Source organism: Dasypus novemcinctus, chromosome 15 (assembly GCF_030445035.2).
Source record: "Dasypus novemcinctus isolate mDasNov1 chromosome 15, mDasNov1.1.hap2, whole genome shotgun sequence".
Lineage (NCBI taxonomy): Eukaryota > Metazoa > Chordata > Mammalia > Cingulata > Dasypodidae > Dasypus > Dasypus novemcinctus.
This window is the reverse complement of record NC_080687.1, coordinates 48,206,197-48,226,276: the sequence shown is the minus strand read 5'-3', so window position 1 is coordinate 48,226,276 and position 20,080 is coordinate 48,206,197.

Below are 20,080 nucleotides of genomic sequence, written 5' to 3'. Positions count from 1 at the left end.
ATCTTATTACAAATATACTTGGATTTAGTCCAAAAGAACAAAGTCTTATAAAGAATGTATTTCTGTGAAGAATAGCCCTAGTCATAATCCTTTAAAATATTCACATATGGATGAAATAGATTATTTTATCCCTACAGGTATTTAGGTCAGTAATTGAGATTATTAACAATAAAAAGGTTCACCTTACATTTATATTTTGTTATAGGAAAGTATTTTATTCATTATTTATTACATTATCTTGGGATACCAGAGACCTTTGTTCAGTAAAGAACAGACCTTCATTGTATACAGACTTTGTATTCCTACTCACACCATATTATATTCCTCTGCTTTGTCAGCAAATTGGGGAGAGACAGCCTCTATTAGTATCACATCCATATGAATTTAACTCTTTGATTGCAAATCACCATCAGAAAATTTTCAGGCGTAATGCATTAGAATTCTTTCTGGTATGTATGTGTGTGTGTGTGTGTATATACATACATATATTCTAAGACCATATTATTTGTTCCTTACCTTTAAAAATATTTACTGAAACTTACCAAAACTTGGATAAAAAATTGGGATGGGGAATAAGGGAGGGACTTTAAGTATATTGATACTTCTTTAGTGATTTCTGTCACATAATATTTAAAAAATAAGGAATTTCAAAAGCTTTTCTACTGACAATATCAGCATGTTTGAGGAATTAAAGATGAAAACCAGGGAAGTGAAATGCATCCATAGTTAAACAAATTTATACATTTATGCACATATATGTAAGAAACATAAAAAGCGGAATTAGTCTCCCAAGCTACAAAAGTTAGAGGAATTTATGAAACAAATCTGCTAGTGAATAAATGAAGTATGTTTCTATGTTTATACTTGATTCATATTTTAAATTGTTTTTCATATACATTTTCTAAGGAATCCATGAACAGTGAATTTGGCTCATGTTCTACTAAATAAAATGCTTTGCTAATGTTTTGCTATATGTATATGCATATAGATTTATATAATGACTTAATTAACTCAAGCATAAGAAAGCAATACACAGATATGTTTATTTATTTTATTAAACTTCTGTCAATAATTAGGAGAATATAAAATAAGCAAAGGATTGTCTATAAGCAGGGATCCAACTTCTGCATCACAATCCTTCATGCTATATATAGGTAGGTAGGTAGGTAGGTAAGTAGATAGATAGATAGATAGATAGATAGATAGATAGATAGATAGATAGATAGATAGATAGATAGAGGCTCACCAAACCAAAGGACACACCAACTTACCTGGCCCACTTCCAGCCAGAGTCCTGATTGGATGCAATATAAATATATATACACACATATATCTAGTTAGTTACCCTTTGTTAATAATTGAAAGAATACAATATAAATGAAGGATTGTTTATAAACAGAAGTCCAACTGCTATATCTCAATCCCTCACATTTATGCATACATACATTCATAAGCTCACCAAATCAGGGGATATACCAACATACCTGGCCCACCTCCAGCCAGAGTCCCCATTGAATGCAATATATATATGGTTTAATATGTCTGCACTGTACTGACAATTAGAGTGAGAAACAATAATAACATAGTCAAAAAAATCAATATTGATCCAAGTCACAAAATGACAGAAAAATAGAACAGTGTTACATACAAACTCGCCATCATTTAGCTCATGGCTGGGAAGTCCTGAATCAGCAGCCAATATCAGAGTCTTGATTGAAAACAACACTTGTGCATAGAACCCTCTCCCAGGGTGGGGCTTCAACTGACCTCACCAGGGACTGTCCTTTTTATTAAGCTCATAATCTATGAACGCAATACTATAGATACCTACCTACTTGTGAGTACTGTGTCAATTCCCGAGGAAAATGGCCAGCCTCCTGAGGAAGAAACAACACTTCCTGAGCAGTACATTCCCAGGTTTATGCTTGAATCCCTGGAAAGTGGCCAGCCTTCCCAGGGAGGGACACAATATCCTGGGGGAATGCATGCTATCTGTTCTTATTTGTTACAAAACATTCCCCAATATGTCCACTGTTCTATTTCTCATCATTCTTCCTGAAATGTGAAAAGTGCTGACCAGCAAAGCATTGGTTTGCTGATTAACAAAGTTCCCTGCATGATATTTCACTTTTAGGTTTTAACAATACTCACGAAATTTTTCCTAATACAGCTCAATTTGACAAGCAAGGATTATGTTTTACAATGGGAAACAAAAAAGGTAATTAGCTATTATTGATAGTAATTAGGAAAATGTTTATGAGAACTATAAATTATGTAAATGTTTAGTTTATCATTTGACACATTACACTGTGTACTATCAATTCTTACATATTATTTTAATTTGTAATTCATCAAGAGGTAAAAATCATTATGGATTAAATTAGTAAATTATTATTTAAACATATATGAATTGCAAAAATATTTGAATATAGATTTTGTGGATTTATATATTGTAGAATTGCATATGAAGCAATTTCTAGAATATCAATTCTCTAATACCTGCCCCTATTCCTCCATTTTAGTCTTCTAAATATCCTCTTAAAACCTTTAGATTTTGAAAATTTTGCCCCTGAATTTATAGTGCATTCTATAATTAATTACAATTGCCTCACAAAGTACATCTACTTTTAGAACGGAATGTCAATTGATCTGAAAATGTAATACCTAAAAGAGTTAATTTGTCACCCTATGCTTGGTTATTTCTTAATGGGGACTTGACTTCAGTTCTGCACTGTAGAATACAGTGCTAAATAATTATTAAATCAATCCATTGATGAATCAAAAATGACAAGGAATGTTGGCTTCCCTTAATCTATTTGAAAGTTTGATTATAGAACTTATTTCAGAGCCATAACAGGGTTTGTCACAACAGCCCTAGCAACCAATATTCTGAGCAAAGACTGCTCAGACACTGTTTTGCACTGACAAATCTCAAATGTGTTATCACCCTATCAATGCAAGGTAAATCACACTATTAATTTCCCAAGAGCTACAAAGATCCGGCATAATAAACCTGGTGAATATTTTCAATGTCAGACCACAGCTATTTCAGCATCAGTGATTTCATTTTCGACCCATTTTTCTGCTTCTGACAGCAAATAACTTGTTTTTAACAGCAAAAAAATATCAAAAATATTTGTCAAAACCGATAAAATTTTGCAATGCAAAATTTAAACTTTAATATAGACTATGGTTAGTAGCAATATTTCAATATTTCAATGTACCACACTAATGAAAAATGTTAATGGAGAGAAGTGGGGGAGGGGTGGGGTATATGGGAATCCCTTATATTTTTGACATAACATTTATGTCATCTAAAACTTCTTTAAAATTAAAAAAAATAAAAATATGATATTATAGGGAGATAATGTCAGAAAATTTAAAGGAGTGTTACTTTTTTGATCAATGTTTTAGGTTACCACCTCAATATTGCATTGTGGTTCTCTAAAGAAATAAAAACAAAGTTTGACTTCAGGATGTACATGAGTTTATAACTCATCACATATTACCTGTTTTGAACTAGAGAAGAGCTGACTTTTTCCAATAGAACTTCAATTTCATTTAATCCAAGAGTAGAACAAAGGGTCCTGGAAAAGTCAGTGTCATGTCAATTAATTAAATAACTTAATCCAATAATTAATATTTGCAGCTGTGGAGAACACGAAAGGGTTCATTGATGTAAATACTCCCCTCAGGAGAGTGTGAACTACAACATAAACTATGGTGCCTGCGGTGTAGCAGTGCTCCAAGGTGTATTCACCAAACGCAATGAATGTTCCTTGCTGATAAAAGGGGATGTTGAAGTGGGAGGAGCGGGGGGGGGGGGGGGAGGAGTGGGGAGTGAGGTATCTGGGAATCTCTTATGTATTTAATGTAACATTTTATGTGATCTATTTAACTTTTTAAAAAAAGTCAATAAAAAGGAGCAAAAATAAATAAATAATCCCCTCAAACTTGCTGCAGTAACATAAAGTATATTTATAAAATCATCTACCAGAAAGTAAATCAACAGGGAATACTAAAGAGACATTAGGAAAATACCTTAACAAATAAATTTATTACAAAGTTTCATTTAAATAAACCTAGGTCTATTAAGAGGAGCAAAAAGGTACATGTGTGCACATGTGTGTACACATATATAGACACTAAAGGAAACAGAGTCACATGATTTTGCAGCTGTGAGATAAAATACCACAGTGCACAGTTGCTGGCTTAATCAAAGGAATACAAAGCTAACCTTGGAAAAATTTTTATTTTCTTGCTTCAGCTTTGCACATACTTTTGCCACTTTAATTCTTAATTCATTCTTCTTTATAGGAGTAGCACATTACTGCTTTTAAAAATAATTCCTTATGAATTACTGTAATCTAAGACTTTTATGAAGATAAGCTTAATAACGAGAGGGAAAAAAGAAAAAGAAAGGACGTAGACACTGAGGAAAAGACGGAAGTAGTTGCCTTGTCAATTTGCATACAGGGCAACACTTATTGCAGTGATGGAAGACAAAATATCAAAAACAAAGCTTTTACATTTTTAAATTTTTTGATACCCCAATTTATTTTTACCTTAATTTTTCTAAATTAATATATATTCTATATCTAACTTTTAAACTCATCACTGTATTCCATTTTACCATTAATGTAACCTGGCAATATATTGGGCTTCACTTTTGCAGAAGTTTTGGAAAACAGAGATGTTCAACAATTGGCAGGAGAGGAATACTGGTGTAAGATGTTATTGACAGGGTACACATGGTTGGCAGGGAATTCTACAGGGCATATATCCAGGGTACATAAAAATGTTTGGATATTTTCATAATGGTTACAATTAAAAACAACAACTGAGGGAGCACTGAGTTCCTAGCCAAGGGAGCTCTATCACAGTTCCTAAATGAACAGCAGCAATCCCCCAAGTGCAATGGCAAAGACCAAAAAAGAAGGAATGTCCAACAATGAGTCCTTGATACTAATGACTATGCTTGTGAGCCTGTGCACCTGAAATAAGAACAAGGAATAGAGCTGCAGGGCGCCTAAGAGTTACCTCTGGTGAGCCTCCGTGTTTTTCAAATGTGGCCAGTCTTGAAGCCAAACTCAGCATGTAAATGTGTTGCCGTCCCCCCAACGTGGGACATGACTCCCAGGGATGAACCTCCTGGCGCCAAGGGATTACTACCAAGTACCAGCTGATGATGTAACTAGAAAATGACCTTGAATAAAAGGGTCAACTCAGACCAGCAAAATATCTCAGTCTACATATAATACCAGGAGTTAAAAATGCTTTTAGACATGAAAAAAAGGGGGAAATGGAAAGGACAAATGAGTTATTTGGCTATGAGTCTCCAAAAAGAGCTGGGAGGTTATCAGAGGGGTTGCCCTTATGCACACCTGAGCAGAGTCTCAGAGACAGATAAAGTAGATACAACCCCAGGTATTGGTTCTTCCAAGGGCTACAGAGACCCACAGGTTCTATGGTCATGGCAGATGGAGTTCAGTGTCATGTCAGTTGGCCCTACTTTGGAGTTTGTGTTTCTGTGTGACGGAGCTGGACTTAGATGTGATCTTTGTCCACAAGTCTCTCCTGTTACTTTTACCAGAACTGTAGTTGGTGCTGGGGTTTAATGTATACTCAGGGGACCTGAATCTCTGGACTGTCCATGTGATAGCCAGGCCCTAAGCCTCAACAGACTTGCAACTCCTACAATCTGGTTTATTGGACCTACCCCACTAAGCTAACATGGAGGCGAAGAAGGTCAACCACCACACCAAGGAGCCAAGAGTGCCTACAACTGAAAGCAGGAGAAATGCATCCAGCAATTCTTGATATAGATGTGGAGTGGACACAACCATTCTAAGGTCCACAGGATGGAGGAATAGAATATGAATTAGATTGGACTTACTGATATTCTATTCATGAACTATTGTGATTAGTAATCGAAGAAAATGTGGCATTGGTGTGGAGAAAGTGGCCGTGGTGGCTGCTGGGGGTAGGGAGTGGGAGGAAGAGATGTGATGTGGGGGCATTTTCAGGAATTGGAATTGTCCTGGGTGGTGTAGCAGGGACAGTTACCAGACATTGTATGTCCTCTCATGGCCCACTGGGTGGACTGTGGGAGAGTGTGGGCTATGGTGTGGACCATTGGCCATGAGGTGCAGCAGTGCTCAGAGATGTGTTCAGCAAGTACGATGAATGTCTCATGATAACGGAGGAGGTTGTTGTTATGGGGGGAGGAGTGGGTTGAGGGCGGTGGGGGTATATGATTACCTCATATTTTTTATATGTAATGCTAAAAAAATAAAGACAAAAAATAAAATTTAAAAAATTAAAAAAAATAAAAATAATTCCTGTCACAGAAACTCCAACTCTTTGGTATTTTCATTGATTTACATATTGCATTTTAAATTTGTTTTTAGTATTTAAGGTACTGACAAGTTCTCAAATCTGCAGTTTTGAATGGAACCAATAATTCCATGAATTCATTTTATGAGAAATAGTCCTAACCTAAAAATTGAATACATTTATCCCTTTTCCATCACCTTGATGATGGGTAAGAGTGAAAAAAATCAAAAAATTAAATAATTTTTTTTTCTGTTCTTATGAAATTCGAAACAATTTTCTGGAGAGGTAAACTGAATGTTTGATCCCTTGACCTCATTGTTAGGCATGTTTTGTGCAAAGGGTTATCTTACTTTTTTAAATGAACCAGTTTTGTTGATACATATTAATAAAACACACAATTCATTCAAAGGGTACAATCAAAGATATCTGGTATACCCACATAGTTGTGCGTTCATCACATCAACGATTATTAGGGCACTTTCATTATTTCAATAATAATTATAATAAACCAGACAATCAAGAAAATTCTCCCCTCTCAATCTGTATATAGCTACTGTATATACTGCTGTATATAGCTACTATTTCTGGCTATTCTTGCACAATTATTTATTTTATTAAGCAGTTTTATTGAGATATACTCATATATCATATGATCTATCCAAAGCATATAATCAGTGGTTTTTAGTATAATCACAATGTTGTAAATTCATCATCTCAAACATTTTAGAACAATTTCACTACCAAAAAGAAAGACTACACACCTCTTAGCACTCCTTCCTAAGCCCTACATAACCACGAATCTAGTTTTCTCTTTATAAATTGATTTTTAATTGTATTTTATATCTTACTTTTGATCTGGAGGTCCCTCCACTCACCACAGGTGTGCCTGTATAATTTTTTTTCTGTCTTCTTATCTACCACATAAAAGCACTTATTCAATCTTACCCTTACAAAGCACAGGTTAAGCGTCTTGACTGACTTCTCCTTGGGCTTCAACACTATATATATATTTAAGATTTGAAATACTTGAAAATAATTAGTAAATTCAACTTATATGACTTTTAGAATACCTATTCTATTATTTTACCTCTCTATATAGTGTTTCTCATAAGAATTTTTACTTAATTATTTAATCTATTCATTAATTAAATATGTAACAGCCATGAGGTCAGATTTATAAACATATGTGTTTGGAAGAAGTAAGCAAACAATATGAAACCCAAGAAGAGTATTAATTTGGATAAAATTTATTTCATAGATAGAAGAGGAAATAATTTGAGAATCCTGTGAACAAATATGGGCAAAAGCACAAAATGTGCTTTGGTGATCAATTATATTTTATACTTTAGAAATACAGTCAAAGTCAAATATTTTATGATATCAGGTTAAATTTGAAATATATTGTAGATGGTCTTAAAGATATATGTACAAAACTTCTGATAAACTACACTTTAAAATGTGAAAATTATATTGTATAAATTAAATAATGATAATGAAAAATCAACGTATTTGCTTGGATAGTATAATATTAAAATCAGCATTAATCAGATTCAGCTACTCAGTGTAGATTAACATATTACTAATTTCTAAAGAAAATTCCATGATCTCATCGATCTTATTAATTTTAAAGAAAAATCGGAAAGCAAACATGGTGAATGAAAACTTCTCAAGTTCTCAAATTTTATCATGGATACATCAATAGTGCCAAAAAAATAACAAGGAGTTAAAAATATTTTAAATGTTGTAACTATAAAAAGCATGAGTATTATTTCATAATAGATACACTAATTTTAAGTTAACATTATACTTCTTATAATAAAATCAAGGAAAAATTAATAAAGAAAACTCTCATATAAAAAAGGGCAATAACTTTGTGACAATTCCTGTGCAAGCAACTGAATATTTGACGGGAGTGAATTTGTATAGCTCAGCTTAAGATTTAAATACTTATACCCATTTTTTTTCCTTCAGTATTTATGAGTAAATACCCTTCTGTAACTCAACAGAATAAATAAATTAAAATGATGAGGTAAATCATGTTATCTGAACAAGAAATCAGTAATTGACACTGTAACTTCGTCAATTTAATCAAATCTATTTGGACACTTCCTTTAAAAATATATTGACACTTAACTACTATCATTGTCTAATCAGATGTGACAGGAAAAGCATTAATGTTCATCTTCCAAAAGTCATTTTAATTGTGTTCTTAACATTCAAGAAGTTGCATTAAAAGTGAGCATTTTACTTTAGATCTAACAATAATAATAATTAATAGTAATTGATTGATGCTATGGGCCATGTACTGATGAGTGAAGTGCTTTACTGTGTACTAGATTTATTTCTTGTAAGAACATTTTGAGGTGGATATGATGGACTCCATTTTATGGATCAAAAATCTAGCATTTAAAATATATATATTGAACAAGTTCATTGAGCTACAAATAGTAGAAACAGGATTTGAATTAGGCCTTTTGCCTTCAGTGCTCATGCACATGATCCCAATGCTAAATTTGAGAGATTACACATCTTGTTTTATACTCCAAATACCTGTTTATTTTAATGACTGCTTTTCACAATGGTTATGAAATTCTCAGAGTTGTATTTGCCTGTTGCTTGTGAAGATAAAAGTCTTTATTTTTTATTCATGTTTCTTAGCACTAAGTCTTGCATTAGAGGACTATAAAGTCAAAATATATTCATCTATAGGTATATAATTTACAACTAGGTGGTTGCTTAAACACTGAGTAAATATAGCTCTTTATATTTGACATTGATTGGGTTTTCAAATAAAATGGCTGCACCTAGCAAATGGCACAGTAGATGCCAAAATACTTTTTAGAGAATAAGTTATGACAAATAATATTTTCCTAACAATCCTGTTTCTGTGGTGCCTTTATATATGATATAAAGACACATTCAGCTTCTGTTCTCCTTCTGTTCTCTGTTCTGATTAGTAGTGTATTTGGAAATGCTACTGACATAGGAATGTAGTAGGAAATGCTACTCTGTATAAATCATGCAATAATTTTTGTGTAAGTGAGAACATTATATTATCATCACAACAAGTTTAAGAGTATGAAAACTGGAGACATTACTATAATATATGTTTTTCTGAACAACACCTATCTCCAGAGTGAACAATTTTCCATTATTGACTGGAAGAGATTAGTTTATAAATGATGTAGATGACTTCTTGTACAAACCAAGAAGAACTGAGGGAAAGTAGACACTGATAAAAGAAAATAAAACAGTTGGGAAGGGAGATATGCAATATATCTGAGAACAGCAACTTTGCTCATCTTTTGAAAAATATTTCAAAACGTCGATGTCTGAATTATGTACCCATAACTGCCTAACGGGGTTTAAAAATGTTTAACAAGATTATGATTTTGTTTTATTTATAAAGTACTTCCACCTACTTTATTACAATTAATCATCATAATTACCCTACATACCCATATATTCTATATGTAAGTTTATAGTCTCTATGTGGATGGCCACAAAATACATCCTATGTTTCATATATTGGGTAGAGTGTGTCCCTCAGTTACTCCATTCTCACTTAAAAACACTCAATGGAATAAACCAAAAGTTTATTCTAATTCATGTCAGAATCAGTAGCAAGGACTGAGTATCATAATCTTTCAAAATTATTTCTTTCATTGGTGATATAGTGAATAAGCATAAAAATAGAATGCCTGAGACTGAAGTCTCATAAAAAGAAACAAGGACCTTTACTGCCCAACTTTGAAAATACTCTAATTATTCTTTGGGCCAACCCAATAAAGCAGAGCTATTCTTTAATGAGTTTAGTAATGTGTATGTGGGATGGGGTTTAGAGATTACACGATCTATTTGCTCAAGAATTTAGGTAGTCTTTGCCTCAACATCTGGTGTGGTATGTTCTGGCAGAGAAACTAGCTTCTCTTGAAAGAATAAAGGCATAGTTGCTGAAATACACTGTTGGAGATAAATAATGGTTTCTATGTCTAGGTAGGTAGGTAGGAAGGTGGGTAAGTAGATAAAGAGAAAGATAGGGAGGCAGGAAGGGAGGGAAGGAAAGAAAGAGAAACTGAAAAATATTTATGGTCTACTGGATTTCTAAAAAAATTTTGAAACTGATTATTCCACACTTCCAATCGTTTATCTTATTTAGATATTTATCTATTTTATTTGTATTTTCTTATTTAGTGCTTTTTAAAGTAATTTTAGTTGTTCTTCTGAAATCTAGAAAAATTTTCTGCATTTCCATTGCTTATCCTGAGTACTCTCATACCCTCAATTTCTATCTCTAGTTTAAACAGGCCATGTAGTACACACAACTATCTTCAGAAAGAGCATGGATGTTTAACACTAGACTTCTTTAGAGTATTTTTAATTCTTTCTCATGTCATCAATCATGTCAACCTCTTAATAAAAGCCACATATTCAAATGAGAAAGTCATCGTGCAAAACATACATGTTGGTAGCCCCACAGACTGAGATAAATTTTTCCATATTTTTGAGATCATACTTTGATAATATTTTGTTCTCCTTATTAAGCATTTTTTTATCAAAAACATTTTTACTTCATGTTTGTAGCTTTTGTTTGTCTTTTCAGTTTTTGCTTGTAATCGAATGATTCGAATGATTTTTTTTTTGGAAAGATAACTTTTTTGCCCAAAGCAGCATCTAATTTTCACTTTATTTCTTTTAAATCAAAATCAGCAGTGTTCATGAGTCAAGTGATTAAAAAAACTTTTAAATATATAATCCATCTATTTTCCAAAACCCATTGATACATTTCCCAGCAACTATATCTGGATGCATTGTTCTCCAGACACATTGCATCAACTTAATAAAATGTTATAGAAATGCACTGTTTATTAGTTAGCATCTTTTTCTGGATGTAACTCATAAATTCAATTATGCTAAAGAGAAAAATTCAATTAGACTAATATCCACAATTAATATATTTATTCTTTTTAAATAATCCATATCAAACAGACAACAAATTCTTTCAGGCCCTACCATTGTCTTGTGTAGATGTAAGGTTATTTCAAGCAATAGAATAATTGAAATTATGGAATTATCTACATCATAAAATAATTTACAGTAATTTCTAATACTTTTCTAAATGAAATTTTTAGAGATAATGGCCATTATAATTTTTCTACAATGATAATTTAAAAATGAAAATGACTAGCAGTAATGGTAATTATTTGCAGCTTATGTTTTTCCAAGTAATTTCAAGATTATTATTCTCACTCTCAGTGAGCAGATGTAGCTCAGTGGTTGAGTGTCTGCTTCCCATGTACAAGGTCACAAGTTCAATCCCCGGTACTTCCTAAAACAACAACAAAAACAATCAAATATTTTCACTCTTTTCTTCAAATTCTGAATTATGAAAAGTTTGAATTTTTTCTAGACCAATTTTGATTAAATGCTATTTTTCTGGAGGCTTAAAAGAACTTTTGCTATAACTACTCAATCTTCTTTCAGGCTTTCTTAGGATAAGGATTTCCATATTGCTCTATTTCTGCAGTGTGAAATATGACCACATACTGATTATTGTTGAAAAAAAACTGGGAAATGTAATTGAGGAAAAATGCGTATTGGCTTAGCATTTATAGGTATGGGAAGCAAAATGTTGCTCTGAAAACAAAAAAGATAACCTATTTATACAATGCTATGGAAAACCTGAATATATTAATTTTTTTTGGTAAAAGTAAATCTGACACACATTATATTAGATCAGGTTTATAATAACTTTTGAATTAAGTGTTATAAGCATCATCTATATATTGACAGTGAGATTGCTAAAGGTAAGAAAATTGAAGAAATTCACAAAAGTGAAACATAGATTCAAATTCAGTTACTAGAACCCTAAAGCTATATTTGGCATATCTATATATGGTAGTATATCTATATTTCCTTCAACATTTGGAAGCAAAGGGAAGAGTTATACTTAATTATAATAAAATAATTGATGTTATTCTGCACTTACTCTGTAGTCTTTAAACATTTATAGGTTTTAAAGGTGCATTAAAAATGTTTTTCAGGCAATATTTGCAAAGGTTCTTTGAAGAAGAGAAGCAAAAACACCAAATAATCTTATTTTATATCTCAAATGGAATTCTGTCATTTCAGACATAATCAGTTTACTACTCTCATAAAAAAATGTACTAAATACTCTAGTGTGACAGTAACAGTATTATAGTGTGAAACTCACATATTTGAAGTATTTATGGGTCAAAGAATGCCTACCCTTATTACGTTATGGTTTTTAAAAAAGTAAAGCATGGGTTTAAAATATGCATGTGTACATTTTTAAAGACTTGTCATTAGGTAAAGTGGTACTCTCTCCAACCACACAGTGTGAGATCTTTTAAATAGAAGCCTTTTAAAGGCAATCAAGAAACTTGTTTGGTTTCATGGTGTTAATCAGTAATCAACTTTTGACATACAGCACTGATTATTTGTTTTATAAAAGAAATTCATGGTAGTAGACACATCATTAAGAATTTTAATAGTTAAATAATTCACTGCTATAACTTATTGATAAGAATAGTCACAATTTTAGGCAAATTCTGATTTCTCTAGCCAAGTGGAATTCAAGAAGTTTCATGCAATTTGCTTTTTCATAGTATTGGAGATATTTGCTCTTTGATTTAAAAAAAATGAGGTGTTTAATTTACCTGTTGTAGCAGTCTCCATTTTCAATACCACTACACAAATATCTTTCTTCTCACATGCTCTTCTGCAATGTGACTTGCCACTCTTCAATCAAGAGTTGGACTCTCTGTTTACATTTCCCGGAATCTGACCAACAGAATATTACTAAGTGATGCTGCACCAGTAATGAAGCTAGTCTTTAAAAGTCCTGGTAAATTACGTTTCTTGACTTCTGGAAACTAGGCACCCTATTGGAAGTGCAATTACCGTGAGACAAACATGCTATAAAAGTCGCACGGATAGACCTTAGAAGATGAGAGACAATATGATGCGATAAAGAGAACTAAAGTAGGTAACAGCTCTTTGCTGCATCTATCGCAAGAACGAAGACCATTCTCAGCACCCAAACTGTCGACATTCCAGAAAATGTCAACGTTGAAGGGATACACAGTTATTATGAAGGGTCCAGAGGAACCTTGCGGAGGGACTTCAGTCGTATCAATGTAGACCTCAGTCTACTTGGGAAGAAAAAGAAGAGGCTTCCGGTTGGCAAATGGTGGGGAAATAGAAAGGAACTGGCTGCAGCTTGCACTATCTGTAGTCACTACAGAACATGATCGAGGGTGTTACACCGCGTTTCCATTACAAGATGAGGTCTGTGTACGCTCACTTCGCCATCAACGTTTTTATTCAGGAGAGTGGGTCTCTGGTAGATGCCAAATTTCTTGGGTGAAAAATACATTCACGGGGTTTGGATGAGGGAAGGTGTTGCTTGTTCATTACCTCAAGCCCAGAAAATCGAGTTAATTCTTGAAGGAAATGATATTAAAATTGTATCAAATTTAGCTGCTTTGATTCAACAAGTCACAGCACTTAAAAACAAGGATATAACACTATTTTGGGATGGTATGTATGTCTGAAAAGAGAAGAGTTCAGCAGGCTGATGAAAAAAATGTAAGAGTTGTGCAGCAGTGGAAAAAGATGCCAAAACTATTTCTGATATTTTAAAGATTCAATAAAATCCATCTTTAACTTTAAAAAAAAGTAGGTAACCTGTGAATAGGAACCATGTAAGAAATGGAACTACTTCCCAAGCCATTCCAGCTCCTGCTGTATGGCTCATATGTCTAGATGAGTCCTTAGACAAAACCAGGAACATATTAAAATTTTTGTTGTAAGCCACTAAGTTTTGGGTAGTTTGTTATACAACAAAATATATTTAAAACATCCATATTCATACGAAAGAAACATGAAATAATAAAATATAAATGATTGAGTTCCATTAATAGCAAATAGTAGAAAACAATTAAAATTAAAACGTGTAATGTACTTCCATTATTTCTTGATTGCTTGATATTGTTTTTCTTTCAGTAAATTTGCCTACTCCAACTAATGGTTTTAACATTCTTATTGCCCTCCATTCTTTTTTTCAGGTGAATAACCCAGGATAGCTAATAATGTAACCCCACTTCCTCTGGATAAAGTGATTGGATTAAGGGTTACACAGCATAAATAATAAAACTCCCTTTTTCAGGGTTTGTTACTAATTCTAGGAAAGAAGGACTCTCTCCTATTCTCTAAAATATAAAAAAGGTCAAAAAAGAGACTGACAACAAATGATGTCCTTTGAATTCCAAGACCCATTCATGCCTACAGCAAGGACTCACCCTCTGCTTTCACATATATAAGAAATGTAATATATCTTATTTTCCTTTCAACTAGTGTGAATAGGTTTTTCATTATGGAAACTCAAAGCCCTAACCAAAATAAAATACATGGAAAAGCATATGATTTGTGAAGGAAACGCATCACAAGTATATACTGTCCTACATGAATAATTTTCAAGTTAAATTTCAATTACGATTATACCAGCATTCATTTAAAAACAGTTGTTGAGCATCTATTGTGTGGAAAATGTTCCACTAAGCATAAATATTCATGTCCAAGTAATAATACATGTTCTCATGAAATTAACAATTTGTTAGGAATTTTTAGGTTGTTGGATGGTATTAAAGACATGGGATCCAAGTGTATGCCATGTTCAAAATTTCTTTACTCCCACCAGCTGATGTCACATGACGTAAGTCTAAAGAATTAAAGTATTTCCACATAATATTGGAATTAGAGTTCATACAGCAGTACTGAAAGGGAAAAAACTTTCTAAATTCCCATGTTTCCAGTTATTCTTCAGAAAAAGAAGGGGAGACTTCTGGTGATAGCAGCAAAGCTTTCTTCTTCCCCCACCAGATTCAGCAGAATACTTCTCCAGTGTATTCTTCATCCTGTAGTTAAATATATTCTTAATTCTCCCACTGATGATTTTTCTATGTATTTATCACAATAAATAATTTCCCAAGATATGTGACTTGCCTCTCAATATCTTAGGTATTTTAATAATTCTTCTTGAAGAAATATCTTCCCTTGCCTTTTGATTTGCTTGCTTCTATCTGGGATCAATGTTCTAGTACTGAATATTTGGTATGTTAGGAACATCATTAACGAAACTTAAAAAATCATTGCTCATGTCCTCACAGTGCTTACTATGTGCCAGGAATTTGATTAAGAAATTTATCTTTACAAATTCAGTTAATTTTACAAAGCAAATAAACAACATTTTATATACAAGGCATCTCAGGAAAATAGAGGAAAAGTGATTTGCCAAAGGGCATGTAGAGAGTAAATGACAGAATTAGGATTGTAGATAAGCAATCTGTCTCCAGAATTCTTGTAGGCTCTGAAAATGCCTCTCAAATGGCAGTTCAGGAGAGCATAAAATTCTGTTAACAACTGTTGCTTTATTGTTTTCCATCTTTCTAGCCTTTTAAGAGTGCAATTGACTTATCAGTATCCCACACGTATTGACAGTTTTGGCCTTCTTCCAATAAACAGACTCTCTCCTCTAAACTGTCTCAGTGACAAACTAAGCTCTGTAAAGATTTTTTCTTGAATGTCTCCTTCAGGAAAACTTGCTTTCTTCTCTTGGGAATGCAGTCTAGCGGAGTTCCTAGCATGAACTTGTGCATCCAGCTCCACATTTCTATACAGGATTTATTGGTTTTTGGCTGTCTGTATACGCCACTTCATTTGGGTAACTAGGTTTCAGTGCTTTTATTGGAGATTTTCAGTTGTTTATGTCCTCCCTAGACTTCATCAAGCAATACTCATTAAATTTTACTGCATTTTGTAGCCTTTATTCAGAGAGATTCAATGCTACAGATATCTCCGTGCTTTTATCAGTCTATTTTGTTCTGACATTCTCAATAGACTGGATTCCATCATCTCTTTCTCTTTGTGTCCTGATATATTTCTCTTCATCTTTTTAGTTCCAAAATATAAATATTCTCTAATATTATGCAAAAGAATAAATATTAATGTCATGTGTTTACTTAAAAAATGATCACTTCTATGCATCTTGTTTTTAAATTCGAGTCGAGTGACTCATTTCTTGAGATCCATACTTCCAACTTATTTGAATCTACATCTAGAAAGTAGACAAAAAACAATCAAAGTAACTAAAAGACAACTTAACCACATAATTTCCATCCTCATGTATATGTTTCCTATCTTCAGATATTCAGATAGGGCAATTATTCTAGATTCAAACATCTGGATTCCTCTTTTTACTTTAACCTTCACCCAGTTATTCATAACTTTCCTCGATTCTGCTTCTGCAAAGTCTTTCTAAATCTCATTTCAATTACTGTTGCATAACAGATAATTTCCCTCCTATCCCAAGTAGCCTATTTCTATACAGTCTATAGGTTATGTGACAAAATAAAGCTTTTGAATATCCATGGTGATATTCTAGATATTCTAGTTCATTTAACAGATTAGCATTTTATTTTGAAAAATATGTAAATGACTATATATATGTTTACTGAAAAAATATGAGACAAATACAGACTTTTGGCATATATCCTTTGTTTTAATTCCTGTAGTTTCTTCCAGTCAAATTAATTTATATGCCTTATAAAACAGAGGCTACTAACATTGTTTGTAAAAAAGTTTGAAAAAACGCAAAACACATGTTAAAAATTATTGAATCTTAGTAAACATATAACAACTAATTTGTTAAGGATAAACAAAATACAAAAATGCTATAATAATGTAAAACTTTTTTTAGTTTTTTATATTTTGATTATAGACTGCATTTTACGTAAGTCAAAAATCCATACTTAAATATAAATGTAATACATTAAATTTGTTTTTATGTGTACTTCTGTGCTATAATTCACTGATAAATGTTGTACTCATTAAATTAGCATCTATCCTATAATATCTGAGGGATAATTTCTTTTTTTTTTCAAATTCTACTCAATTTATTCATTTTTTAAAAAAATATGACATTCAAAAAATATGAGGTCCCCATTCACCCCCACCGCCCCCACCCCACCACTCCCCCACAATAACACTCTCCCCCATCATCATGACACACCCATTGCATCTGGTGAGTACATCTCTGGGCATCGCTGCACCCCATGGCCTATGGTCCACACCATAGCCCACACTCTCCCACATTCCATCCAGTGGGCCATGGGAGGACATAGAATGTCCAGCAATTGTCCCTGCAGCACCACTCAGGACAACTCCAAGTCCCGAAAATGCCTCCACATCTCATCTCTTCCTCCTGTTCCCCGCACCCAGCAGCCACCATGGCCACTTTTTCCACACCAATGCCACATTTTCTCGATTATTAACCACAATAGTTCATGAATAGAATATCATTAAGTCCACTCTAATCCTTACTGTATTCCTCCTTCCTGTGGACCTTGGCTTGGTTGTGTCCATTCCACATCTATGTCAAGAGGGGGCTTAGATTCCATATGGATACTGGATGCAATTCTTCTGCTTTCAGTTGTAAGCACTCTAGGCTCCATGGTGTGGTGGTTGACATTCTTCAACTCCATGTTAGCTGAGTGGGGTAAATCCAATAAATCAGAGTGTAGGAGCTGAAGTCTGTTGAGACTCAGGGCCTGGCTATCATATTGTCAGTCCAGAGATTCAAATCCTCTAGATATATCTTAAACCCCAGCACCAAATACAATTCCAGTAAAGTAGCATGAAAGGCTTGTGAAAAGAGATCACATCTGAGTCCAGTTCCATCACGCAGAAACACCAGCTCCAAAGAAGGGCCAACCGACATGGCAGTGAACTCCATCTGCCATGACCATAGAACCTGTGGGTCTCTTTAGCCCTCAAAAGAACCAATACCTGGGGTTGTATCTACTTTATCTGTCTCTGGGACTCTGCTCAGGTGTGCATAAGGGCAATCCTTCTGAAAGCCTCCAGACTCTTTTTTAGAGACTCATAGCCATATAAACTCATTTGTCCTTTCCATTTCCCCCTTACTTTAGGTCAAAAGCATTTTTAACTCCTGTTATTATATGTAGACAGGGATATTCTGCTGGTCCACGTTGAACCTTTAATTCAAGGTCATTTTCTAGTTACGTCATCAGCTGGTACTTGGTAGTGATCCCTCGGTGCCAGGGAGGCTCATCCGCAGGTCTCATGTCCCACACTGGGGGGAAGGCAGTGCATTTACATGCTGAGTTTGGCTTTGAGACTGGCCACATTTGAGTAACACAGAGGCTGTCAGGAGGGAACCCCTAGGCACGGTGCTGCTCTAGGCCTTGTTCTTATTTCAGGGGTATAGGCTCACAAGCATAGTCAGTATCAGGGGGTCACTGTTGGACCCTCATTCCTTCCTGGTCCTTGCCATTGCACTTGGGGGACTCTTGCTGCTCCCCTAGGGACCATGACAGAGCCCCCTCCCCTCGGCCAGGAACTCAGTACCCCCCAGCTGTTGTTTTTAATTATTTCCACTATGAGTATATCCAAACATTTCTTTGCACCCTGGACACATGCCCTGTATAACTCCCTGTCAACCATATGTCCCCTGTCAATAACATCCCATACTAGTATTCCTCCACTGCCATTGTTGAACCACTCTGTGATCCAAAACTTCCTGAACAGTGAAGCCCAATATAATGTCAGGTTCCCTTAATAGTAAAATGGAATATAGTGATGAGTTTAAACGTTAGATATACATTATATAATGATTTGGAAAAATTCTGCATCCTATCTTTTTCTTTTCTTTTTTCTCTAATTATTGAGCTTCTCTTCACAAGAGCTTTAGATCACAGTAATTCATATATACAATATACAGTAGTCCTACATATCCATTATAAAACCTTTTCCCTTCCACAGAGATAATCTTTTAACTTATTCATATCATATTTACTGAAACTGATGTACAGATATTGAGACAATAGCTTTCAAGCAAGGTAACATTTGTGTTTACATTGTGATTTATACTCTAGGCTATACAGTTTTCTAAATTTTTTAGTTATCCTATGTTTTACATTATGGTTTACATTATTAGTCTGTCGTCCCCTATATGTTTTTGGTGTAATATTACATGTTTTATATCCATCCTTGTGTACTCTTGTGAAACATTTCTTTTGCCCTCACCTTTACTCTGGTTCCATCTATTCAATATCTATTTCCCCCTCCCCTTGGGGCCCACAGTGACAGTCAATCTTCATTTCCTGAGGAGCCACGTTCAGAAATACTTGCAACAGTGTTGAGGGCCTGACCCACTCAACTGCCCTAATGCCCTGGGAGCCACCATTTCTCTTGCGAGATACAGTTCCCTCTATTTAATGACATTAGTCTTCCCCAGGTTGTGGGTCTACCTTCACTCTCATTATATGGGTCTCTGCCCAATGGTATAACCCACTCTGGCAAAATGAGCATTCACATATTCCCTAGGAGTCTGTCCTGTGTCAGGTTATCTCCTTTGAGTATCTTAAACAGGTAACTTTCCTAATTATATTTTGAAAAGGTTTTCTCAGCATTATACTCTCAACCAACACCTGACAATCTCCTAAGTTCGTGTGTTGTCCCACACTCCCCCCAATTTCTTGGGCAATATTACCCATCCGCCCATCCCTAGCCCCCCTCAAACCCACAAAGCCCCACCCAAAGGTAACCCTATGCCCCATTTTATTCCTTCCTTGTACACATACTTACCTCCAGCTTATCATAGATTTCACCCATGTAGATGTCAGCTTACATCCTTCCTCTA